The 27829-nt window shown below is 44.0% G+C and overlaps 1 protein-coding gene across 12 annotated transcripts in view; it reads right to left on the bottom strand.

Annotated features, from left to right (window-relative positions):
- Positions 1-27829, bottom strand: part of mbnl1 (muscleblind-like splicing regulator 1) — a 414821-nt gene that overhangs the window by 282229 nt on the left and 104763 nt on the right. The window contains exon 1 of one of the 12 annotated variants that reach the window (XM_052018933.1): positions 723-1219. The exons of 8 other annotated variants lie outside the window; for them this stretch is intronic. The gene's annotated coding sequence lies outside the window, so the exon portion shown is untranslated. Of the gene's footprint in view, positions 1-722; positions 1220-27829 lie in introns of those variants that run through there. 3 more of the 12 variants (XM_052018918.1, XM_052018930.1, XM_052018928.1) reach the window with 3 other exon arrangements.

The following is a 27829-nucleotide window of genomic DNA, read 5'->3' as shown; positions in this document are numbered from 1 at the left end:
CCTCCCCTCCACTCGTAGACAATCCTCTCTCCCGTCTCTTGGATCTTGTGGCGAGCGCCCCTGGTGTGGTACGGGGCAAGGGGGAGGGGTGGGGGTGGGGGCGGCAAGGCGGGAGTGCCGCCGTTTTCGGATCCCACGGGAAGCCAAGGTGCCCTCTCAGGTAGACGTCAAAGGGAAAATAAAAATCCCCTCCCTAGCCCGGGTCTCTTTCGAAGGGGAGCAAATGGAGACAAACTGCCCCCCCCTCCCCCTCCCCCGTCGTCCCTGGGCCCTAGTCACCTCCGAAAGCAGAAATAATCTGCTCGGTATCACAATGCTGCATGTGGGAGCTTCCTGTGCACAAATTATCTACCAACCACACCCCCCCTCCCCAATCCTGACTGCCCTACATTACACCAGCCACTAGACTTTGAAATAAAAACGTGCTCCCTTGCTCGGAGGGCACGTTGGGACTCTGCTCGATGCTATGGAAACACGGGCCTGTCCAAAACACCCCCCCCTCCGAACCCCAGTTCCCTACCTCCTTCCCTTGCCTGATCTGACAAACCAGCCAAGGCTTGCTCTAACTTCCTCTCAGTGTGTCAGTCTCTGGCTCCAAATCTACCGCGTTCTCCCTGATCTCCCCCCACCCCCCACCCCCACCACCGCCCCCCCCACACACACACACACACACACACACAGACGTAAATACACACACACACACAGAGGGAATCAGAACTTACCTCATATTCCTGTTTCCTCCGATGCACTCGAATAGAGGAAGAAGCACTCAAGGCATTCTGGGATTCATCTTCGGATTTTTTTGTCCCTCTTTCTTAAGAAACCAAAAATGCAGACCACCTCCTCTTTCTCTTGTTAGTGGAGCATGATTGCTAGCAAGTCTTCCTGAGGTGTGGCAGGAGCACTACTCCCTCCGCGCTCGTGTGCTGCTGACTGCCTGCAATGCTCCTCCCTCAACAGAGCTGCAAAACTCTATCAGGAAGCGTGCTGGGCTATACCTCCTGGTTTGCCAGCGTGAAGAGGAAAGCACTTGGGAGCCTTCTCGACGTTTCTCTCTCTCTATTTTTAAACGCAGCAGGCTCATTTCTCTCTGTCGCTCTCTCGTTCTCCTCCCTCTCATGCACGCACTCACACTTACACACATATACACACTTATATTTATACACACCCACAGACACACACATACACACAAGTACACGGAAAGTCCGTGATCTTAAGCACAAGTCTTTCTGCACTGAGAGAGGGAAGGAAAATTAAATGGAAATAGTGCAGAGAGGAAGTAATCTCCTACCAGGATCAACCTTCTCTCTCCCCCTTGCAATGAGCAGTAATTGGTAGCTTCCATCTGATATGGAAAGCATATAATAACCTCTGAACTGTACTGCCACAAGTGAGATACAAGCAAGCTGTTGTCAGGTTGTGAGACCAGATTGCTGGCGTTGAGTTGTCGAGGGGAGGTGGTCAAGGGGAGGTGGGGGTAGTGGGAAGGAGATGGATTTATATCAGTGTGCTTGCTTGGCTTCAGCACAAGCACTCAGCTCTAGGAGGCTGCATGTAAATTTCAGGCAGTCAGTATATTTCCAAGTTGCGTTGTTAACTCTTTGATGACCAAAACTCAATGGCACAATTTTTTTTTGCTAAATTCAAGTACCTAGTGGACATTGGTTGGATTAATGCTGTTAATCCTGCATCCTGCACATAAACGTTAATGCAATACAAACAGGAGCAGGAGTAAACCACTGAGTCCCCTTTTTCCTGCCCGACATTCAATAAGGTCGCTGATACATCAAATCCACTTTCCTGTCCCGAACCCCAGATTCCCTAAAAAAACATCCATCAAACCCAGCCTTGAATCAATATGAGCATTCTTATTTTCTCACCTCCCCACCTCTTCTCCAGTAATTGCAAGGGCTTGAACCTCCAGAGAGCCTGTCACTGTCTTGGGATAGCTTGAAAGTTAGAATTCAGAAGATGCGGCTGGAATCTTGTGCACAAGTTCCCACACACAGCAAACAGCCATCCCACGTGTGTTTAGGTGTTTAAAAGATACAGGGATTCAAGAGGATGCCCCTGTACCCTGAAGTGATACCATGGATTCTTTGGTATGTAAATGAAGGAGGAGATGGGTCTAATTTTAACTTCTTCATTTCAATGTTGGAATTTCTGGCAGTGCTGTACTCTAGCTGTTCTGCAATGAATTGGCAGCTTAAATGTACACAGGGTACACAGTAAAAAGGGCTCAGAGTACACAGTACAAAGTATATAGAGTACACAATTCCTAATTACTTGTTATATCTGCAAACGAGGACTTAGAATATAGAATATAGAACAGTACCGCACAGGAACAGGCCTTTTGACCCACGATGTTGTGCCGAACTAATTAAGCTAATGATGCCTAATTAAAATAATCCCTTTTGCCTACACGTGGCCCATATCCCTCCATTCTGTGCATATCCATGTGCCTAAGAGCCTCTTAAACACGTCTATCGTATCTGCCTCCACTACCATCCCAGGCAGTGCATTCCAGGCACCCACAACTCTCGGTGTTAAAAACATACCCCGCACATCTCCTTTGAACTTTCCCCCTCTCGCCTTAAATGCAGACATTCTAGTCATAGAGTCATAGAGCACTGAACTGGGCTCTTCGGCCCAACTGGTCGAAATGTCTAGTATTAGACATTTCAACCATGAGAAAAAAATACCAGCTGTCCACTCTATCTATACCTCTCATAATCTTATAAACTTCTGTCAGGTCTCCCCTCAGCCTCCTCCACTCTAGATAAAATTATCCCAAGTTTGTGCAACCTCTCCTTATAGCAAATGCCCCCTAATCCAGGCAGTATCCTGGTGAACCTCTTCTGCACCCTCTCCAAAGCCTCCACACCTTTCCTGTAATGGGGCGACCTGAACTGAATGCAATACTCCAGATGCAGCCTAACCAGAGTTTTATAAGGCTGCAACATAACTTACTGACTCTTGAACTCAGTGCCTCGACTAACAAAGGCAAGCATGCCCTACCCCTTCTTTACCACCCTATTGACTTGTGCGGCCACTTTCAGGGAACTAGCGGTTTGTAGATCATGCACTAGGAGACCCAGTCCCCTGGCATCACAAAGCTCTGCAATCCCTTACCATTTAGATAATTTTTTTTCTATTCTTCTCGCCAAATTGGGCAATTTCAGATTTTCCCACATTATACTTCATTTGCCAGATTTTTGCCCGATCACTTAACCTGTCTATAACCACTTTTCAGTGTTCTTCTTTCCTCTTTACAATTTTCTCTCTTCCCTTTGTTTGTATCAAGAACATATTTGGCAACAGACCTTCAGTCCCTTCGACCAAGTCAGTATATAAATTGTAAAATGTTGAAGTTCCAACATTGATCCCTGTAGCCCACGACTTGTTATATCATGGCAACTAGAAAAAGAATAATTTATAACTTTTTCCATTTATATAGAACATAGAACAGTACAGCACAGGATCAGGCCTTTCAGCCCGCCATGTCTGTGCCGACCATGATGCCAAATTAAACTAATCCCACCTGCCTGCACATGGTCTATATCCCTCTATTTTCTGCCTGTTCATGTGTCTAAGTGCATCTTAAACATTGCTATTGTATCTGTTTCTACCACATCTCCTGGCAGCATGTTCCAGGCACCCACACCTCTCAGTGTAAAGAACTTGCCCCACAAACCTCCATTAAACTTTCCTGCTCTCTCCGTAAAGTTACCCTCTAGTATTTGACATTTCTACCTCAGGAAAAAAAAAGTTTCTGACTGTCTAAAATGCCAGCTATCCACTCTGTCTATGCCTCTCATAATTTTATAAACCTATCAGGTCTCCCCTCAGCCTCTGACACTTCAGAGAAAACAATTCAAGTTTGTCCAAACTCTCCTTGTAGCTAATACTCTCCAATCCAGGCAACATCCCGGTGAACCTCTTCTGCACCTTTTCCAAAGCCTCCACATCCTTCCTCTAGTGACCAGAACTGCACGCAATACTCCAAATGTGCCCTAACCAAAGCTTTATACAGTTGCAACATCACTGCCCTGACCAATGAAGGCAAACATACTGTATGCCTTCTTTACCACCCTATCAACTTGTGTTGTCACTTTCAGGGAGCTATGGACTTTAGCCATCTAATCTTTCATCCTCACCAATATATTACCCCTCATACCATGAACTTTTATTTTCCACAATAATCTTTAATGGGACAACTTATCAATGTCCTCTGGAAATCTAAGTACAGGTGATCCATTGGTTCCCCCTTACCCACAGCACATCTAATACTAGCAGGCATGCATTTAAAGGTGAGAGGGGGTAAGTTCAAAGGAGATGTGCGGGGCAAGTTTTTTTTACACAGAGAGTGGTGGGTGCCTGGAATGCGCTGCCAGGGGTGGTGGTGGAAGCAAATATGACAGAGTTGTTTAAAAGGCTCATATAGGCACATGAATATGCAGAGAATGGAGGGATATGGACTTATGTTGGCAGAAGGGAGTAGTTTAGTTAGGCTTTTAATTACTAGCTTAATTAGTTTGGCACAACGTCGTGGGCTGAAGGGCCTGTTCCTGTTCTGTAGTGTGCTGTTCTCTGTTTTACGTCATTTCTTCAGAGAACTCCAATAAATTGGTCAAACATGATTTCTCTTTAACAAATTCATGTTGACTTTGCCTGATTACCTTGAACGCGTCTAAGAGCCCTGCTATAAGATTGCTATAATCACTTGTAACATTTCCCCTGGGACAGATGATAAACTGGTAGCTTCATGTTTTTGTCCAGCCCCTTCTTTGAAGAAAGGAATTACATTTGCTATTTTTCAATCTAAGGGAACCCTCTCCGAATCTAGAGATTTTTGGAAAATTAAAACCCAGGCATCAACTATCTCATGAGCCATTTGTTTTAAGAGTCTAGGATGAAGTCCAGCAAGACCTGGAGACTTGTCAGCTCACAGCTCCAGCACTTTGCTTCGTACCACTTCTCTTGGTGATTGCAGTTTTCCTGAGCTCCCCCCGTTCCTCCCATTCCCAATTTGCAGCCATTTCTGAGATGTTACTTGTATCCTCTACAATGAAGACTGAAGCAAAAATACCTGTTGAATTCATCTCATATTGTCTTGTTTTCCAATATTAATTCCCTCGCCTCATTTTCTGTGGGACCAATGCTCACTTAGTTAACTCTTTTCCCTTTTAAATGTTTCCATCTTTATTAATCTCAAAATTATTCTTTATTTTTTATATACAGTATATATTCTTTTCCTCCTTCCACACCCCACTGATTTCATTCATTAAACAGCAGAATCCTAGACCTAGAAGACTTAACAATCTGTTCTGTATATTCTCCTAAAATGTTCTTCGGGCAAAAGAATTCTTTGCAACTTCCTTACTGTGATCAGCAATCTCTAACCCTTGGTTTTCAAGTCCTGGTCTGACCTTCCCTGTCTGCATTGTTGAAATGGTCTGATGGAAGTATAAAAATAAAGAAGGAACTCGGGGATGCAAAGAGGGACAAATGTAGTTCCAGAAACAAAGATAATTGACTATAAAAACCAGTCAATATCAGGGTAAACAGTAGATAGTGTATGCTGTAATGAAGGTCGCTACTTAACTTATTACAATCCAGAAGAGGCTCATGCTGACTCCCATGACCCCATCAATCACTTTCCCCCTCTGTTACCTCCCTCTACAACTATGTTTATTCCCCTTCACTCATGCCGATCAACTCTCCTTTGATTCTTTTGTCATTAACCTGCGCTGAAGTGTAATTTACTGCCACTAATTAACATGTCAACATGTCTTTGGGATGTGGGAGGAAACCGGAGCACCTAGAGGAAACCCAGGTAGAGAACGTGCAAACTCCATGCAGACAGCACCCGAGATTGGGATTGAAACCGGAGCTCTTCGACTGTCAGGTACCAGCACTGACTGCTGCACCACTGTGCTGCCCAGAAGGGAGCATATGTCATATGATTGGACAGAACCCCACCTCACCATGCTTCATTGACAAGGGAATTACACAATCAGGTTCACAATGACTGGCTGCAGCTTTTTCACTTTCTGCAGCCTCTGTTTTAAGCTGAACAACCTTCTAACTTTCAAGCGTTTATTCTCGATGGTGCTTGATAAGGTGGCCCTTAAGAAAACAGAAGACCTTAACCAGCAAGAGATTTGCAAAGAGTGACTTTCAAAGCTTCAAAGGGTTAATTTCTACACATAGACACAAAATGGCTGTGATTAACTTGCCTGCTGTATTGGCAGCAGAAAAATAAAGGTGCCTTTATCAATGACAGAAGCAATCAAGCTGCAGTTTTAGCCCATAATGCTTTTGACGCATTAATAAGGTAAATATTGCTTGTTAATACTGTCTGGTTTATTCTGCAGAGTATGCAACAAGCAAACTGTACATGACACACCCACCATCTTGGAACTAAGCTAACATGGGGAGTTTTTCCTGAGAATATCTACACCCTCTGACCCCATTTTCCTGACAACCCATTAAGCTGGGGTTGACGTAGCACATGAACCAGCAAGTCCAATCTTGCGCCTTCCACAGGTGACTCACTAAGGATCACGAGGCTATGGATTTGGCCAAACAAGTTTCCTTTTCACTTAAAAGAGATATCTAAAATGAACCCCCAGGTGTTAGGGGTTGAAGAGAAAGGGTGTACAGTGACAGTTGGTTTAGTCACATGTATGATTGGCAGTTCCTTTAGATCTGTCAGATCAAGTCTGGTTCAGTAATCTTGCACCATAAGACACATTCCAATCTTATTCTTGCTCAAGGGTGAGGAATGTAGCTAATATCCTGCTTGCAAATCTTTCAGTGGCCTCCTCCCTTCTGCTGTGACCACAGTCCAGACTTTCTGATTCCTTCCAAAAGGCATCTCTGCCTCCAGGAGCCTGGATGGTGAGCCTTCAAATTCCCTCCCTAAACCTTTCTGCTTTGCCATCCTCTTTGCTAGGGTAATTATAAATTACCCCTTGGTGTAGGCTAAGTAATATCCAGGATATTACTCTGAGACTCTAATTACAATGTTTAAAAGATATTCAGACAGCTACATGAATGGGAAATGCTTAGGGAGATATGGGCCAAATGCGGGCAATTGGGACTAGATCAGGTAGCCCTATGGTCAGCATGAATTAGTTGGGTCATAGGGCCTGTACCGTGCTTTATAACTCTATGTCTCTGTGACTAATGACAAGAGATGGGCGTGCGTGAGAAAGAATAAGTTGTAGGGGTAAATAGAAATGAGGAAGGGAGGACTGGGACCAATGGGATTGCTCCCCTAGGACCCAGTTTAACCCAATGAGCCAAATGGCTTCCTTCTGTATCATGACAAAGTTAAGACACTACTGGCAAACTACTTCTTTGACCAAGCTCTTGGTGACCTGCTGGTATCTTCTTAGAGTCATACCACATGGAAGTAGACCGCCTGCTTACCGTATGATTGTCTTTGTTATATTAATGGCCAAATGATCCATTTTGCTTAAATGGAAAGATCCAATACCCCCTACTACTTTTCAATGGTCCTCTCAAACTAGATCATGTTTAAACTTGGAAAAAATTAGGAGTGGTACTGTTGATCCTTCGCTTAAATTTGAAGATATTTGGAGTCCATTTATTCAATATTTTCACATGATATAGATCCCTTTTCAATAACTTTCCAATTTAGAGGAACAGAGTTGATGACATAATATTGTTCTGTTTCTACTGAGAAATTTCAGTCCAGTCTTTTTTTTATTTTTTTTTGAAATTTTTCTGTTTAGTTTAGTTTGGTTTGATATATTGTTTATAATTTTTCTTATTGATTTGGGGATTTTCTTTCTTTCTTTTGTTTATATATATAATAAATCTTTTTCATTCTTTTCTTTTATATTATATTCATTTACTAAGAGAACGTGGTATCTACAGATTTTTTTTATATTTTATTGTTCTTTATGATTACCTATGCTATGTTTGTTCTCCTGATCTCTTTGTATCACATGTACAAACACTGATGTTATATATTAATCTGTATTAATTTGAAAACTAATAAAAAGATTGAAAAAGAAAGAAAGGAAGTAGGCCCTTCAGCCCATCTGGTGGTCCATGCTGACCAAGATTCCCATCTGTTAGTCCCATTTGGCTGCGTTTGGCCCTCTTATTTTGTTCAGTGTTGAATATGTCTAGTAATCATTTATATGATACGCCTGGAGGTTTGACCACATCACAGGTGTTATATAAATGCAACCTGCCATACCAGCACTTCCTTTCATGGAAATTCCCAAGTTCCATGAAATGGTGGGACAGACTGTACATCCCATGGACACAGGACGACACAGAAGATAAAGTCTAATCACTCCATTTATGCTCCACTCAAACCTCTTCCTCTTTCCAGGTCTAAATCTATCAGCATAACCCTTTGTTCTCTTCATTTCTGGAAGTGAATCTGTGGAATTCTCTGCCCCCGAGGGTGGTAGAGGAGAGAAGTAGGAGATAGATAAACATTTCAAAGATCGAGGAATCTTGATCGAGGTTATGGAGAATTGGCACAGAAGAGGAGTTGAAGGCAGCAAAGGTCAGCCATGATGGTATTGAATGCCGGGACAGGTTTGAGGGGCCGTGTGGCCTACTCCTGCTCCTATTTTCTTGTGTTCTTCTATTTGCTTGTCCAGCCTCCCCTTAAATGCATTGGCAGCACTCCCCTCAACCAATGCTTGTAGTTGCAAACACCGCATTCTCACCAATCTTTGGGTGAAGAGGTTTCTTTTAAAACCCCCTGTTGGATTACCTGTGGTTATGTTCTTCCCGATAGTGGAAAGATTACCTTTAGATCCATTCTATTAAGACTCAGAGCATTATAGAGCACTATTAGGTCATGCTTCAACCTTTTTTATTAAAAGCAGACCATTTCTATTCATCCTTTCCTGATAGGAATGGCTTTGCATTTGTGGTATCACCTTTATACACCATCTTCTGCACCCTCTCTAATGCCCCTATATCTTTTCATAGTGTGGGGACCAGAACTATATGCAGTATCCTAAGCATGGTCTAACCCAGTTTCAATAAAGATCTGATAGAACTTTTCAATTCTACTTTTCTGGAAGTAAACCAAGCACAACTCACAGAACACTCTGCCAGATGAACAATATGTAAATCTCTTTTAATAGGTTTCTTGCTTAATAGTTTTATTTCAATAAAACCTTCCAATGGAACCCTGAGCAATCCTTCCAGCAGATTGCATTTCCTTGTTATTTTTCCTGCTGGGCACAAGAAGAATTGGAATTGGAATTGGTTCATTATTGTCACATGTACAGAGGTACAGTGAAAACTCGTTTTGCATTCCGTTCATACAGATCAATTCATTACATAGTGCATTGAGGTCGTAAAAGGTAAAACAATACAGAATGCAGAATAAAGTGTAACAGCGACAGAAAAAGTGCGGTGCAGGCAGACAATAAGGTGCAAGATCATAACGAGGTAGATTGTGTAGTCAAGAGTCCATATTATCGTAATAGGAGCAAAATCAAACACTAGAGAACCTCAAAAAGTCCAAGAGTCCAGCTTCAGATAAGTATAGGAACAATCTACAGAAAGCAATGGATGAAGTGGGCACGAGTGACTCCTGGCCTGAATTGTACATCAATATTAGATCCACATCAGAAAGGACAAACATCAAGATGTTGCTTTAGAAGCCAGGTAGACAATGGAGAAGATGGAAACTATCCCTAGAGAGCGGTGAACACAGCCCAGTCCATCGCACGGGCCAGCATCCCCTCCATGGACTCTGTCCACACTTCCCGCTGCCTCGGGAAAGCAGCCGACATAATCAAAGATCCCTCCCACCCCGGTCATTCTCTCTTCTCCCCCCTCCTATCGGGCAGAAGATACAAAAGCTTGAAAACATGTACCACCAGGCTGAAGGACAGCTTCTATCTCACTGTTGTCAGACTCTTGAACAGACCTCTCATATGCTAAAAGTGAACTCTTGATCTCCCAATCCACCTCATTAACGCCCTTTGCACTTTAACTGTCTACCTGCACTGCGCTTTCTCCATAGCTACAACACTATATTCTGCATTCTGGTTTTCTTTTTACTAGCCCCATGTACTTATGTATGGAATGATCTGTCTTGGTGGCACGCAAACAAAAGATTTTCAGTGTACCATGGTACATGTAACAATAATAAAACCAATACCAATACCAAGATGAGCCTGAATGCCTCAATTATCCTTCTTTCACCAATTGTCCACCAGCTTTTAAAAGCCAGCCTTTAAGTCGTCCATTCCCCACTTGACTTATCGCCCACTTATTTTAACCTTGGCAATATCTACCTTCGTACTTTCACCCTTAGCTACCCCAACCACGTATAAAATTCTATCCTCAGTTGCTGCTGTCTATTCCTATCAAGCCTGCAGGGCTTCAACCTGCTCTCATAGCTTGTCCTGTGAGGCCTCAGGTGCATCCGTCCAAAGCTTCCGTTTCTGCATTGCCTCTCCCTCCTTGCCCATCAGAAGATCACTGCCACCTTTACTGAGTGTCAAGTGTTGATGACTTCAGTCTTGGCTTGGCCCAGAGAACAAAAGTGAGCAATACAGTAGAGGCTTGGCTCCCTGACAGAAGGAAACAAAAGGGAATGTCGGACTATAAACTGCCGTCTGCATTCTGGTGGCTGAGGATTTGATGGTGGGGTTGTGGTTGGCTGCCAAAGAATTGACCTCCTTCACCTTTCTACTTCTGCTCATAGCCTTGGCCAAGTTCAGTCAGATATTAAACAGAGAGGGAGATGCTTGGCTTGCCTTCTAAGTTCATGTGATGATGAATGTTTTCACCTTCTCCATCAACCTCAGAAGAGAAGCTTATCATTAGAAGACAGTCCAATTATTACTAATGACAGGTTTACAGCTTTGGATTACATTTTTCAACACTGTTGCAATCAGTGATTGTATTAACATTCCTCTCTTGCCTGGGGTTGTGCCACCCTATAAACCAGAACTACCACCTAAGTTTGCATCAAATTTGATTTCAAATTGGATGATCTTAATGGATGGGTATGTGCTATTCCCACAGCGAAACAGTATGTGATAAGTCTTGACACCAAATCAAGAACCTATCAACCTCCGCTTTAAATGTACCCAATGATTTGGCCTCCACAGCTGTCTGTGGCAATGAATTCCCCAGATTCACCACCCTCTGGCTGAAGAAATTCCTCCTCATCTCAGTGGTGGTAGAGGCAGGTACATTGGTCAAATTCAAGAGATTACTAGATAAGCATATGGAGGAATTTAAAATAGAGGGATATGTGGGAGGAAGGGGTTAGGTAGTCTTAGGTGAGGTTTAAAGGTCGGCACAACATTGTGGGCCGAAGGGCCTGTATTGTGCTGTACTGTTCTATGTTCAAATCAACTCTTCAAAGGGGTGAATGGGAATGAATCTTCCTCAAACCTTAGCTGTCTTTCCACTCATTTCACCTGCTGAGGAAGACCATTCAGTCTGTCCAACCCTACAGTTCAACACCCATCTCTCCCATCATTCGGACATCCACATATTTGGGACATCCTGTACTCATTGGAGTTCAGAAGGATGAGGGGGGATCTCATTGAAACCTACTGAATATTGAAAGGCCTGGATAGAGTGGACATGAAGAGGATGTTTCCAGCAGTGAGAGAGCCCAGGACCAGAGGGCATAGCTTCAGAATAGAAGGATGTCCATTTAGAACAGAGATGAGGAGGAATTTCTTCAGCCAGAGGGTGGTGAATCTGGGGAATTCACTGCCACAGGCAGCTGTAGAGGCCAAGTCATTGGGTATATTTAAAGTAGAGGTTGATAGGTTCCTGATTAGTAAGGGCTTCAAAGGCTACAGGGAGAAGGCAGGAGAATGGGGCTGAGATGGCAAATAAATCAGCCATGATCAAATGGCGGGGCAGACTCGATGGGCCGAATGGCCTAATTCTGCTCCTATGTCTTATGGTCTTATTTCTTGATGCTGGGAAGGTGCTCAAAATAATGTATCCAGGAGTCAATAAATTAACAGGGTAATTGCCCAATCATCTTCAGTCTGGCTGGGACTCATTCAAACAGAGTCCCAGTACACAAAAAAGAAAGCTCTTGACAGATAAGTCATTAAAAACCGGTTTGAAATGGCAAAGAAAATCAAAAAGGTGAGTGAAAGTTAGCCTAGATCTCCACTGAAGGCTTGAAATATAAAGCAAGGAAGGATAAGATAAGATAAGATAAGATAAGATAAGATAAGATAAGATAAGATAAGATAAGATAAGATAAGATAAGATAAGATAAGATAAGATATCTTTATTAGTCACATGTACATCGAAACACACCGTGAAATGCATTTCTTGCGAAGGATGTTCTGGGGGCAGCCCGCAAGTGTCGCCACACATCCGGCACCAACACAGCATGTCCACAACTTCCTAACCTGTACGTCTTTGGAATGTGGGAGGAAACCGGAGCACCCGGAGGAAACCCACGCAGGCACGGGGAGAACGTACACGTAAAAACTCCTTACAGACAGCGGCCGGAATTGAACCCGGGTCGCTGGATCTGTAATAGCGTTACGCTAACCACAACACTATCGTGCCTGCACCCTACAAGATGTACTGACTTCCAGTGTTGAGCTCAGTTTTGCAGAACCTCCAATGCCCTTGGGGCAAATCCAGCAATTATTCACCTGGGATAAGGGGGACGGAGCAAAAGCAACCACCATGACAGCCTCCAATGCATCTGAACCTGTGGTCACCGTCGAGGACATAAGATCAGTCTTCCAGAGAGTGAACACGAGGAAAGCATCTGGCCCAGATGGTGTCCCTGGCCGAGTGCTCAGACCTTGAGCTGATCAGCTGGCGGGGGTACTTGCAGACATATTTAACCTCTCCCTGCTTCAATCTGAGGTTCCCACCTGTCTTAAGAAGACCCCTATCATCCCGGTGCCCAAGAAAAACAAGGTAATATGCCTTAATGACTACCGACCAGTGGCTCTGACGTCCACCATCGTGAAGTGCTTCGAGAGGCTGGTCATAGCACGCATCAACTCCAGCCTCCCAGACAATTTTAACCCACTGTAATTGGCCTACCACCAAAACAGGTCTACAGCAGACGGCATCTCCCTGGCCCTACACTCAGCTCTGGAGCATCTGGACAGTAAAGCCACCTACGTTAGACTATTGTTTATTGACTACAGCTTCACCTTCAATACTATAATTCCGTGCAAACCTGTCACCAAACTCTGAGACCGAGGACTCAACACCTCCCTCTGTAACTGGATCCTTGACTTTCTGACCAACAGACCGCAATCAGTGAGGATAGGCAGCAACACCTCCAGCACGATTATTCTCATCACTGGTGCCCCACAAGGCTGCATCTTCAGCCCTCTACTCTAGTCCTGATATACTCCTGACTGCATTGCCAGATTCTGATCTAACTCCATCCACAAGTTTGCAGATGATACCACCATAGTAAGCCGTATCTCAAATAACAATGAGTCGGGGTATAGGAAGGAGATAGAGAGCTTAGTGACATGGTGTCATGACAACAACCTTTCCCTCAATGTCAACAAAACAAAAGGGCTGGTCATTGACTTCAGGAAAGGGGGCGGTGTACATGCAACTGTCTACATCAACAGTGCTGAGGTCGAGAGGGTTGAGAGCTTCAAGTTCCTGGGAGTGAATATCACCAATAGCCTGTCCTGGTCAAATCACATATATGCCACAGCCAAGAAAGCTCACCAGTACCTCTACTTCCTTAGGAGAGTAAGGAAATTTGGTTTGTCCTCTTTGACATTCACCAACTTTTATCGATGCACCATAGAAAGCATCCTATCTAGATGCATCACAGCTTGGTATGGCAACTGCTCTGCCCAGGACCACAACAAACTGCGGAGAGTTGTGGACACAGCGCAGCGCGTCACAGAAACCATCCTCGCCTTCTTGGACTCTGTCTATACCTCTTGCTGCCTTGGTGAAGCAGCCAGCATAATCAAAGACCCCACCCACCCGGGTCATTCTCTCTTCTCTCCTCTCGCATCAGGCAGAAGATACAGGAGCCTGAGGGCACGTACCACCAGGCTCAAGGACAGCTTCTATCCCACTGTGATAAGACTATTGAACGGTTCCCTTATACGATGAGATGGACTCTGACCTCACAATCTACCTTGTTGTGACCTTGCACCTTATTGCACTGCACTCTCTCTGTAGCTGTGACACTTTACTCTGTGCTGTTATTGTTTTTACCTGTACTACATCAATGCACTCTGTACTAACTCAATGTAACTGCACTGTGTAATAAATTGACCTGTACGATTGGTATGAAAGACAAGTTTGTGAATGTGGTTGATAAGGTTTAGTTGGATCAACTCTTGCCTCCACAGTAAAAGAAGCCACTATAATAGGAGATAACCTTAGAGCGTAAACTAAGCTAAATCCAGAAAGGGTTGTGTGAATGAGTGCTGCAGAAGACACAGTCAAAAAAGAGTCATAACAGGTAGGTAGGTAATTGACTTGGGGGAGTATCAGGAGATTATTGGGACTAAAATAGGTCGAACTCCCGTGGCTCATTAAAGTGGTGTCATGGGTTTCAGGGGAGTGTGCTCTGCTCCCTCTCCTTCCTCACCATGAACAATGGTACTGCATTCTGTTCGTGGAGGAGTGAGTAGGTCAGTGAGGATGAGCAGGTACTCTGGGCCAGAGCTTCACTAACTTTTACCACCTACACACACCCCCACCTTCAGTGCCTCACTTGATGCGGACAGGAGACTCTGTTTATCTTCTTACCAGCCTGGCTTCGTGTTCCAGAGTCCACGTCTCAAACAAAGAAAGTCTCACTCATAGAACACAGGAGATAGAACAGTACAGCACAGGAACAGGCCTTTCGGTCTACAATGTTGTGCCAAACCACTTAATCTAGTGATACCTGGTTAAACTCATCCCCTTGGCCCTGCAAGAATGATAGAGAAATGATACATGAATGATATAGAGAAATGGGGAGCTATGTGGGAGGGAAGGGTTAGATAGATCTTAGAGCAGCACAACATTGTGGGCTGAATGGCCTGTACTGTGCTGTACTGTTCTATGTTCTATGTTCTAAGTGGTCCACATCCCTCTGTTCTCTGCATATTCATGTGCCCCCATCTAAGAGCCTCTTAAAAATCTCTGTCGTATCTGCCTCCACCACCACACCAGGCATCCACCGTTCTCTGTGTAAAAAAACTTGCCCCACAAAACTCCTCTGAACTTTCCCCCCTCGCCTTAAACACATGGACTCTAGTATGAGACCCGTGGAAAAAGATACCAGCTGTCCACTCTATCTGTGCCTCTCATAAGTTTCTAAACTTCTATCAGCCGCTGCCACTCCAGAGAAAACAATCCTAGTCCAACCTCTCGTTATAGCACATGCCCACTAATCCAGGCAGCATCCTGGTAAACCTCTTTTGCACCCTCTCCAAAGCCGCCACATCCTTCCTGAAACGGGGTGACCAGAATTGAATACAATACTCCAGATGCAGCCAAACCAGAGTTTTATAGATAGTTATTTAGATAGATAGTTACTTATTAGTCACATGTACATTGAAACACACAGTGAAATGCGTCCTTTCATGTTAATGAGAATGTGCTGGGGGCAGCCCACAAGTGTCGCCACTCTTCCGATGCCAAAATAGCATGCCCACAACTTCCTAACCTGTACACCTTTGGAATGTGGGAGGAAACCAGAGGAAACCCTGCCAGCCGGAGGCCGCACGGTAGTGTAGCAGTTAGCGTAACGCTATTACAGTGCTAGCGACCCGGGTTCAATTCCGGCCACTATCTGTAAGGAGTTTGTATGTTCTCCCCATGTCTGCGTGGGTTTCCTCCGGGTGCTCCGGTTTCCTCCCACGTTCCAAAGACGTACGGGTTGGGAAGTTGTGGGCATGCTATGTTGGCGCTGGAAGTGTGGCGACACTTGCAGGCTGCCCCCAGAACACTCTCTGCAAAAGATGTACATGTGACTAATAAAGATATCTTATCTTATCTTAAATAAATGATGCTGGATGAAGGATAACCATCAGCCTGAAGACCATGGAGATTTGATCCGCTCTTCCTCGATGTAACTGCCTTGGAATCTTTTTACAAGAGGGCAGAAGGAGCTTTCCGTGCATCCAAGAATTCAGACCGTTTTTAACTCAGGGCAGAGCTGCGCCTTGAGTGTAATGATGTGCATCCCTGCCGTTACCACTTTGTCCTGCCATCACACGTTTGCAGAAAACAATTGGGAAACACTTTCAGTGGAACAAGCTGGCCAAGGGAACCCGTAAGCAGGGGAAGATGATTGACAGCGGCGTCCTCAACTCAGCGAGAGGTCAGGTCAGAGCTGACTGCACCTCCAGTTTGTTGCCTTGCCTTCCAGATAGCACTCACGGTGGCAGGACGCTGACCTTTCAGCTCGGGAAGCCAGAGCTGAGTCTAGCTGCAAAGGGTTGATGAATATCTCCCCTGTTTGTTAACTCCTTGGACCCTAATTAAAATTCATTTCAGCATTTCCCATTGAGTCGGGACCAACTGGTGAAAATCCATCCCCTGATTTGACACTAATTAGCGCACGGCTGACAGTCTTTCTTTGGAGAGGCCGCAGGTATAGAGAATGGGAGGGTGACGGGGGTGGTGGTATGAGCCAGACGTCTCACTGAGGCAACATTCATTGTTGGGCTGTGTGATGCAGTCAGACCTCTGTCACGTGAAATGCAAACATACTATTCCCCTGTGCTGATCTCCCTCATTTTGATTAGGGGGAAGTATTTTATAAAACCAAAATCAAAGAAAGAGTTGACCTGTGATCTAACTTGTATTTATGTATCATTCAAGGTATTCAGAAGTGCTTTACAGCTAAAATGCAGGTGCCATTGCAATGCAGTTAACACAGCAGCAAATATGTGCACAGCAAGCTCCCACAAACTGCGATGTTGTAATGACCTAACTCTGGTATTGATCGAGGGGGTGAAAATTGGGCAGCATACTAGAAGCAGCACTTATGCTCTGCTTTGAGATTGTACTATGGGGTCTTTTATGTTCTGGATGGCCCTCACCGAAATTGCCCAGTTGGAAAGGGAAAAAAGTTGATAAAAAGCACGTGATCTGAAGGAAATACAGGGGGATTTGAGGCTTCTTGGATGACAAGGATTAGGAAAGCTGACAGAATGTTACTATCAACACAAGAGCCTGCAAATGCTGGATTCTGGAGCGACAAACTGCTGGAGGAACTGCCATCAGGTTCTTAAACTGACCTGAAGAACCCGAACACGACTTCAGATTATGTTTCTTTTTCCTTTCTCTCAACCTGCACTAATGTCATTATGTTTATTTTGTTTATTTTGTTTATTTTGTTGTGTAAGTTATGTAGAGTTTACGTTCATTTAAGGTTATGTTAACTTACGTTTGTCATGTTTGCAAGAAGCTAATTTTCATGGTATTTATACCCTGGGTATGTATGCCCGTGCCAATAAACTTGAACTTGTAACTCAGTGGGTCAGGCAACATCTGCAGAGGGAAATGGACAATCAACATCTCGAGTTGAGAGCCTTCACCTGGATTAGACTGGATGCTATTGTTTCTTGCTAGGGGAATTGAATACAAAAGAAGGGAGGTTATACTTATATAGGGATCCGGAATATTGCCTACAGTATTGGTTTCCTTATTTAAGGAGGAATCTACAGTAAAAGCATTTAAGTTCCACTTGAGTCTCCTCCTATCTTTGTCTCTCTGAATCCATCGGTGTAACCATCCATTCTCCATCTCTCAATTATCTGTCCAGTCTCCCCTGAAATGCATCCATACTATCTGCTTCCCCGCTGATCTCTCGGTGACTCTCTTCTGTTGATGACCCCGAGTTCTTCTGTTCTCCACAAACATTCTCCCTGGATCTTCTCTCTCAAAACATCTCACAGTTTCAAGATCCAAATGGTCACTTCTTCCCTCAAGTTAAAAGGGATCCAGATGTTCATCCTTTCCTGATACATATCACCCCACATTTCTTGCTCGCATTATGTGCATCTTCTCCATTGCTACTTTGTCTTTGGTATGGCAACTACTCTGCCCGAGATCCTGCAAGAAACTGCAGAGAGTTGTGGACACAGCTCAGCACATCACGGAAACCAGCCTCCCCTCTGTGGGCTCTGTCTGCACTTCTCGCTGCCTCGGTAAAGCAGCCAGCATAATCAAAGACCCCACCCACCCTGAACATTCTCTCTTCTCCCCCTCCCACTGGACAGAAGATATAAAATCCAGAAAGCACGTACCACCAGGCTCAAGGATAGCTTCTATCCTGCTCTCATAAGACTATCGAACGGACCTCTTGTACAATAAGATGGTCTCTTGACTGTACAATCGACCTCGTCGTGGCCTTTCAGCTTATTGTCTGCCTGCACTGCACTTTCTTTGTAACTCTAACACTATATTCTGCATTCTGTTATTGCTTTTCCCTTGTACTACCTCAAAGTACAGATGTGATGAAATGACCTGTATGGATGGCTTGCAAAACAAAGTTTTTCACTGTACCTCGGTACGTGTGACAATAATAAACCAATTTACCAGACTTACGTTTCACCTTGAATGCGCTCACTCCAACTAAATCTGCAGATCGAACCTCAATCTGGTCCTAATTTTTATTTAAGCAACTCCACATTATTTTATTTATCTTAATTTTTATTTAAACATGCTGAGACATGCATCCTTGTCAACTGCGCAAGGCAGCAGGTTTACATGTCATCACGAGTCGGGGAAGGTGTTTGAGTCAGTAAGCCATTCCCCTCATTTCAGCTGCCTCCCTCAATCCTCGCTCCACCCACCCTGTGCAATTAAAGCCAGAGGCAGAGAAAAAGAAATCAGTAAATATAAAAGGGATTTTAAAGTTAATGGGTGATCTCACTTCAGTCTAACCAGACTCACGTGATTAAAGGATTGTTTAAATTTGTTACCACACTCTAGAAGATATATGTCCACAATTTTAATGGCTTTGATAAGGTACCTCTGGAGTGACACGGACTTGCAGTAGGACAGTGCTTCTGATAATCCAGCATTCCATTGGTACTGATCATGGAGGTTCAGCCCAAACTATGTTTGTAGATAGAAGGGAGATCGAATTTGAAGGCAAAATACAAGGTTAATGGCAGATTAGTGGAGGAACAGAGGGATCTTGGGGTCCACGTCCATAGATCCCTCAAGGTTGCCGCGCAGGTCAATAGGGTTGTTAAGAAGGTGTATGTTGTGTCGGCCTTCACTAGTCGCGGTATTGAGTTCAAGAGCCGCGAGGTGATTTTGCAGCTCTATAGAACTCTGGTTAGACCACACTTGGAGTATTGTGTTCAGTTCTGGTCGCCTCATAATAGGAAGGATGTGGAAACTTTAGAGAGGGTGCAGAGGAGATTTACCAGGATGCTGCCTGGATTGGAGAGCATGTCTTATGAGGATAGGTTGAGCGAGCTAGGGCTTTTCTCTTTGGAGAGAAGGAGGATGAGAGGGGACTTGATAGAGGTGTACAAGATGAAAAGAGGTATTGATCGAGTGGACAGTCAGAGACTTTTTCCCAGAGCAACAATGGCTAACACGAGGGGACATAGTTTTAAGGTGGTTGGAGGAAGATATAAGGGGAATGTCAGGGGTAAGTTTTTTACACAGAGAGTGGTAGGTGCATGGATTGCACCGCCAGCAGAGGTTGTGGGGCCAGATATATTAGGGACATTTAAAAGACTCTTAGATAGACACATGAATGATAGAGAAATTGGGGGGCTATGTGGGAGGGAAGGGTTAGATAGATCTTAGAGCAGGATAAAATGTCGGCAAAACATTGTGGGTCGAAGGGCCTGTACTGTGCTGTAGCGTTCTATGTTCTATGTTAAAAGAGTACAGTATAATGTTTTAGAAGAGAATTTTCTCCATCAAAAAAAGGCAGATTTTAGTTTACTTCAGGAATGTCCACATCCCATTTAGTAAAAAAGTAGCATTACCGATCTGCTGTTGGTATCGAATGAGACAGTGCCTGAGAATATAAGGACATGAGAAACAGGAGCAAGAGTGGACCATTTGGTCCCTTGTACCTGTTCCCCTCTCAATAAGATTGTGGCTGATCTGATACTGGTCTCCTTCCTGGTTTCCATGATCTTTGAATTCCCAAAAGACCGAAATAAAAACCGTGTCGGCCTTGAATATTTTCCATGATTTATCCTCTACAGCTTCCTGGGATGAAGAATTCCAAACAATGACAGTCCCATGAGAGAAGCAGTTCTTACTGATCTCAATGTCTCCTTACTCTGGGATTACGTCCTCTAGTTCTCAAGTTGCCCATGAGGGGAATCATCCTCCGCCTTGTCATTCCTCCTCAGAACCTTGCACACTGCAGCAAGTTCACCTGTCAGTGACTGCAGGCCCAGTCTGCTTGTTTCCCTGAATAGACCATAAGACAAAGGAGCAGAAGTCGACCATTCGGCCCATCAAGTCTGCTCCGCCATTCTATCATGAGCTGATCCATTCTCCCATTTAGCCCCACTCCCCCACCTTCTCACCATAACCTTTGATGCCTTGGCTACTCAGATACCTATCAATCTCTGCCTTAAATACACCCAATGACTTTGCCTCTACAGTCGCCCATGGCAAAAAATTCCACAGATTGACCACTCTCTGGCTAAAGAAATTTCTCTGCATCTCTGTTCTGAATGGGCGCCCTTCAATCCTGAAGTCGTGCCCCCTTGTACTAGACTCACCTACCATGGGAAACAACTTTGCCACATCCCCTTCGACAACCCCTTCATCCAAGGAATCTTCTCTAATCAGCATCCAAGGCAAACTTTCTCCCTCTTTAAATAAGAACAAAAGTGTATGTGGTTCTCCAGATGTAGTCTCACCAGCACCCTGTACAGTTGCAGCAAGATTTCATTATTTTCATATTCCATCTTCTTTACCAATGTACCACTTGCTTTCTGAATTACTTGCGATAACTCCATGCTAACTTTTTGTTTAGTGTTAAGAGTTTGTGAAATTCCACACTGCCACTGATCCAGGCACCACTCCACTTACAGTGCCAGAGTCTCAGCTTATTTATCTCAGTCTGCCTAAGGAATGCTTCAAGAGCCAGCTTGTGGGACAGAAGCCAAAAGTAGGAAATGGATCTGAATTTGATTGGGATTGGGAAATTGCTTCGGCGTCACCAGTGGCATGAACTTCCCTCCAAATTGTTCATTAATTGTCAGTGGTAAACTATTGAGAAATCATCTCAGAGCATCGCCAGGTGGGTCTGATCCTTATAGAAAGTGAAAACGAGCAGATAATAGCAGACAGCACTCCGCAAACCGGTGACCTCTACTACAAAGGGCAGCATGTGTATTGGAACACCAGGGTCCCCTTCAAGTCACTTTCCGCTGCCTCAGGAAAGCAGCCGACATAATCAATTAACCCTCCCACCCCCATCATTCTCTCTTCTCCCATCGGTCAGGAGATACAAAATCTTAAAAGCACGTATCACCAGGCTCAAGGACAGCTTCTATCCCGCTGTTAACGGACTCTTGAACAGATCTCTTATACGCTAAAGATGAATTCTTGATGGCCCAATCTACCTCATCATGGCCCTCGAACATTATTTGTCTCCCTGCAGTGCTCTTTCGCTGTAGCTGCTACACTATATGCTGCGTTATGTCTTCCTTAACTACCTCGATGTACACATGTATGACGTGATCTACCAGGATGGCATGCAAATGAAAGTTTCTCACTGTATCTCGGTACACATGACAATAATAATAAACCAAACCAAACCAAGCCAAAGTCACACACCATCCTGACTTGAAAAGATATCATCGCTGGGTCTAAACCTTGGGGTGCTCTACCGAACAACATCGTCACCAGAAGGTCTGCAGTGGTTCAACAAGGTGGATCACCACCATCTTCTCGAGGACAATGACCAACAGGCAATAAGTAATGACTGAATGCCAACTGAATTTAATTCCCACTGCTGTCTCTGGTGCAAAACTTGAATTCTGGATTTCTTGCCCAGTTACTTAATCATTGGGATCAAAACCGTGCCTTACCAACAGCTTGGTAAGTGGTGCATAGAACATAAAACAGTACACCACAGGAACAGGCCCTTCTGCCCACGATGTATAATGGGATGACCAGAACTGAATGCAATACCCCAGATGCGGCCTAACCAGCGTTTTATAAAGCTGAAACATAACTTCCTGACTCTTGAACTCAGTGCCTCGACTGATAGAGGCAAGCATGCCATACGCCTCCTTTACTGCCCTAACAACCTGTGGAGCCATTTTCAGGGAGCTATGGACTTGGACACCAAGATCCCTCTGTACATCAACATTGTCCTGCCATTAACTGTGTACTTTCCCTTTACATTTGATCTCGCAAAGTGCAATACCTCACAATTGGCCTGATTAGACTCCATCTGCCATTTCCTCTGCTATATCTGCCACTGATCTGAATCCTTTGGCAATCTTCTACACTTTGGGTTGGATTTGAAGAGTGTCCCAAAGAAGGAGAGAGAGGTGGAGAGGCTTGGGGGCAGAATTCAAGAGCTCGGGGCCTAGGTGTGGCCTTCAACGATGCATCCGATTAGAAGCCAAAAATGGCATGAGTGGTGCAAACTTGTGAGAACTTTGCACCGATAGTGAGGAGGAAGGCCATGGGGGAACGTGAACACAAAGGTGAGGAATTTAATATAATTTTTATTGTTGTATTTTATGCAGCTGGGTGGAAAGTGATTAGAGGAAAGCTGATTTTTTTGCTCTCTGGGGGAGGAATTTTGCAGTCTATTGCAACATCATTGCCGCAGTTGCCAAAGGCTAATTTAACACAGACTGCGAGGAATTCTAAATCTTCCAGGTCTGCCGAATTCAGGAGCTCACTGATCAAGAAGATGGTTAATTAATGAGCACAGAGATATGAACTCACTAAGTAATAAGAAAGAAAGTAGCCCGCCAATACTACCCGCAAGCACTTTATAGCCAGTGTACTTCAAAAGCGGCTTTTATTATGATTTATTCATTTATTGATCTCGTTTTTCTTAAGAAGGCTGAAGGGGTTATGAATGGAGAGGTTTAAAATGATGAAAGAGAGGATATTTCTACATGTAGAGGAGTTTAACTAGAGGCCAAAATATAAGACAGCCCACAAAAATTCAGTGGGGATTACAGGGGAAATTTAGAGTCACAGATCAAACTGCAGGGAAACAGATCCTTTGGACCAACAAGTTCACACCAACCATGAGGCACCCATTTAGGCAGATACATTAGGGACATTTAAAGGACTCTTAGATAGACACATGAATGATAGAGAAATGGGGAGCTATGTGGGAGGGAAGGGTTAGATAGATCTTAGAGCAGGATAAAATGTCGGCACTACAACGTGGGCTGAAGGGCCTGTACTGTGCTGTAATGTTCTATGTTCTACACTAATCCCACTTTATTTTCCCCATTATCCCATCAGTTTCATAGAACATAGAACATAGTACAGGCCCTTCAGCCCACAATGTTGTCCTGACATTTTATTTTGCTCTAATATCTACCTAACCATTCCTTCCCACATGGTCTTCCATTTCTCTATCATTCATGCGGCTCTCTAAGAGTCTATTAAATGTCCCTAATACTAATTTCCCCCAGATCTCGGATTCTACTGCTAACTTTTTTTTATAAGATCTTTATTAGTCACATGTACATCAAAACACACAGTAAAATGCTTCTTTTGGGTAAAGTGTTCTGGGGGCAGCCCACATGTGTCGCCACATTTCCGGCGCCAACATAGCGTGCCCACAACTTCCTAACTCGTACGTCTTTGGAACGTGCGAGGAAACCGGAGCACCCGGAGGAAACCCACGCAGACATGGGGAGAACGTACAAACTTCTTACAGACAGCAGCCGGTATTGAACCTGGGTCACTGGCGCTGTAATAGCATTATGCTAACCACTACACTACCGTGCCTGACACTAGGGGCAATATTTACATTGGCCAATTTACAATGGGCATTTAAATTATGTAAATGTACCTGCCTCTACCACTTCCTCTTCTTGTTCCATAAATCCACCACCCTCTTCACCTTCCCTCCATCTACCCTACAAAAACTTGTTACCCTCATCCATCAAATGTCTGATGATCCAAGGAGAACAACCCCAATTTCTCAAATCCAATGCTACAGCTGAAATCCTTCACCTCCGGAACAATTCTTGTAAATCTTCTCTGCATGCAATCCATGACATTCACAAGATGGAGCAGGCACGGTAGTGTAGCAGTTAGCATAACGCTATTACAGCGCCAGCGACCCGGGTTCAATTCCGGCCGCTGTCTGTAAGGAGTTTGTACGTTCTCCCTGTGTCTGTGTGGGTTTCCTCCGGGTGCTCCGGTTTCCTCCCATGTTCCAAAGACGTATGGGTTAGGAAGTTGTGGGCATGCTATGTTGGCGCCGGAAGAGTGGCGACACTTGCGGGCTGCCCCCAGTACATTCTCAGTAATGCAAAAAGACACATTTCACTGTGTGTTTCTATGTACATGTGACTAAAAGATAAATATCTTATCTGTTGTATTGGACATCAAGCAAGTATCTGTGGATGTACTTCTAGCCTAAAGTCTTAGGATTTTTCATGAGGGGATCTGAGGAAGAAAGTTTTCGCTAGTATTAGGGACATTTAAGAGACTCTTAGATAGCCACATGAATGATAGAGAAATGAAGGGCTATGTGGGAGAGAAGGGTTAGATAGATGTTATGCGCCCAGATCCTTGAGGGAGGAGTTCTGCCAATGGATCTTTGAATGACACAGCATGGAACTGCTGGTCCAAATGGCCTTCTTCTGAACATTAAGATTCAATGATTTGTTGTGGATTGTATCCAATCTGCTGGGAAAGAACAGGTAATTGGTTTATTAAGATAAGATAAGATATCTTTATTAGTCACATGTGCATTGAAACACACTGTGAAATGCATCTTTGATATAGATCCCCTTTCAATAACTTTCCAACTTAGAGGAACGGAGTTGACGACATAATATTGCTCTGTTTCTACTGAGAAATTTTAGTCCAGTCTTTTTTTTTCCTTTTTTTTTGTTTGTTTTTTTTTTGAAATTTTTCTGTTTAGTTTAGTTTGATTTGATATATTTATCATTTTTCTTATTGACGGGGATTTTTTTTTCTCTTTCTTTTTTTATTTATATAATAAATCTTTTTCTTTCCTTTCTTTTATATTATATTCATTTTGGATCTACAGATTTTTTAATATTTTATTGTTCTTTATGATTATCTACGCCATGATTGTTCTCTTGATCTCTTTGTATTACATGTACAAACATTGATGTTATATATTAATCTGTATTAATTTTAAAACTAATAAAATGATTGAAAAAGAAAGAAATGCATCTTTTGCATCAAGTGTACTGGGGGCAGCCCGCAAGTGTCGCCACGCTTCTGGCGCCAACATAGCCATGCCCACAGCTCCTAACCTATACGTCTTTGGAATATGGGAGGAAACCGGAGCACCCGGAGGAAACCCACGCAGTCATGGGGAGAATGTACAAACTCCTTACAGATAGCGGCTGGAATTGAACCCGGGTCGCTGGCGCTGCAATAGCGTTATGCTGACCACTACACTACCATGTCACATGTACCAAGATACTGTAAAAAGCTTTTGTTTACATGCCATCTGGACAGATCATTCCATACATAAGAACATTGAGGGAGTACAAAAAAAAACAGAATGCAGAATATAGTGTTACAGTTATAGGGAAAGTGCAGTGCAGGTCGACAAATAAAGTGCAAGGGCCAAGATGAGGTAGACTGAGAGATCAAGAGTTCACCTTTTTCGTATAATTAGTCCATTCAAGAGTTTTTCAACAGCAGGGTAGAAGTTGTCCTTGAGCCTGGTGGTACGTGTTCTCAATCTTTTGTATCTTTTGCCCAATGGGATGGGGGAGAAGAGCGAATGACCAAGGTGGGAGGGGTCCTTGATTATGTTGGCTGCTTTCCTGAGAGAACCAGAAGTTTGACAGAGACCACGGAGAGGAGGCTGGTTTGTGTGATGGACTGAGCTGTGTTCACAACTCTCTGCAATTTCTTATGGTCTTGAGCAGAGCAGTTGCCATAGCAAGCTGTGATGCATCCAGGTAGGATGCTCTAATGTCCATAAGATGGGGGAGGGGGGAGGGGCGGGAGGACTATGCAATATTGGTGAGTGAGATCATTGATCCACTTTTGACTTCAATCAAATTCCCTCCCATGAGAGTCACTGACTTCAAGGAAGGAAGGATTGGATAAAGAAGTCTTTTTAAACAAGCAATGAAGGAACAAAGCCTCTCACTGCATTCCACATCTAGTGAAAGTCTGGCCTGTTTCTCCAGCATTAGAAAGGCCTTGAAACCTATTACATTCAGTAAAGAAATATCACACTGATGCGATATTTTATCAGCCTTATATTAACTTTGCAATATTTCAGAGGATTTTTCCTTACACTGATCATCTCGTTGTGTGTAACTTTCAGGGTTCATTTTTATTGAATTTAATTAGATTGGAAAGGATTGGGATGGTCACGACTGGAGATTCAGTGCTGAAAGCCAGAAAACAACACACTGAATCTACTGTACAGCATGATTAGTGGGATGAATTTTTCGGCTGCTCTTTCTTTGGATCAAGTCGTAAACAGAGATTGCCTCTGCATGGGAAACATCCTATTTGGATGCTTCACAGCATGGTATGTCCAAGACCGTAAGAAATTGCAGAGAGTGGTGAACACAGCCCAGTCTATCACGGAAACCAGCCTCGCCTCCAGTGACTCTGTCTACATTTCTCACTGCCTCGGGAAAGTAACCAACGTAATCAAGGACCCCACCCACCTCAGTCATTCTCTCTTCTCCCTCCTCCCACAGGACCTTGGGTAGTGCTGCCCAGGGAGTGTTAGCCTGTATTGTTTTGTACTCATGTTGAAAACAAAATCACTGGAGGAACTCAGTGGGTCAGGCAGCTTGTGAAGGGAAATGACCAGGGTGGGAGGGGTCCTTGATTTTGTTGGCTGCTTTCCTGAGAGAATGAGAAGTTATTGACAGAGACCATGGAGGGGAGGTTGGTTTGTGTGATGGACTGAGCTGTGTTCACAACTCTCTGCAATTTCTTATGGTCTTGAGCAGAGCAGTTGCCATAGCAAGCTGTGATGCATGGAGAGTTGATGTTTTGCCTCAAGACCCTTCCAGATGAATTGATCTGAAACGTCAATTGTCCATTTCCCCCCACATATGAAAAGACACTTAAAAGATACTTGGACAGGTACATGGTTAAAAGACACTTTAAAAAGAGGCAGGTACAATAACAACATTTAAAAGACACTTGGACAGATACATGGATTGGAAGGGTTTAGAGGGATATGGGCCAAACATGGGCAAAATGGGACTAGCTTAGGTGAGCATCTTGGTCAGCATGGGCCAGTTAGGCCGAAGGGCCTGCTTCCATGCTGTATGCTGTAAGGCGGCACGGTAGTGTAGTGGTTAGCGTAATGTTATTACAGCACCAGCAACCCGGGTTCAATTCCACTGCTGTCTGTAAGGAGTTTGTGTGCTCTCCCCGTGACTGCGTGGGTTTCCTTTGGGTGCTCTGGTTTCCTCCCACGTTCCAAAGACGTACGGGTTAGGAGCTGTGGGGAAGCTATGTTGGCACTGGAAGAGTGGTGACACTTGCGGGCTGCCCCCAGCACATTCTCAGTAACGCAAAAAGATGCATTTCACTGTGTGTTTCGATGTACATGTGACTAATAAATATCCTCCTCTCTCTCTATATCTATCTATCTATCTATCTATCTATCTATCTATCTATCTATCTATCTATCTATCTATCTGTCTATCTATCT

The sequence above is a fragment of the Pristis pectinata genome, chromosome 6, assembly GCF_009764475.1.
Source record: "Pristis pectinata isolate sPriPec2 chromosome 6, sPriPec2.1.pri, whole genome shotgun sequence".
Taxonomy (NCBI): Eukaryota; Metazoa; Chordata; class Chondrichthyes; order Rhinopristiformes; family Pristidae; genus Pristis; species Pristis pectinata.
The sequence above is the reverse complement of the archived record's forward strand: the minus strand, read 5'-3'. Positions and strand labels throughout refer to the sequence as shown.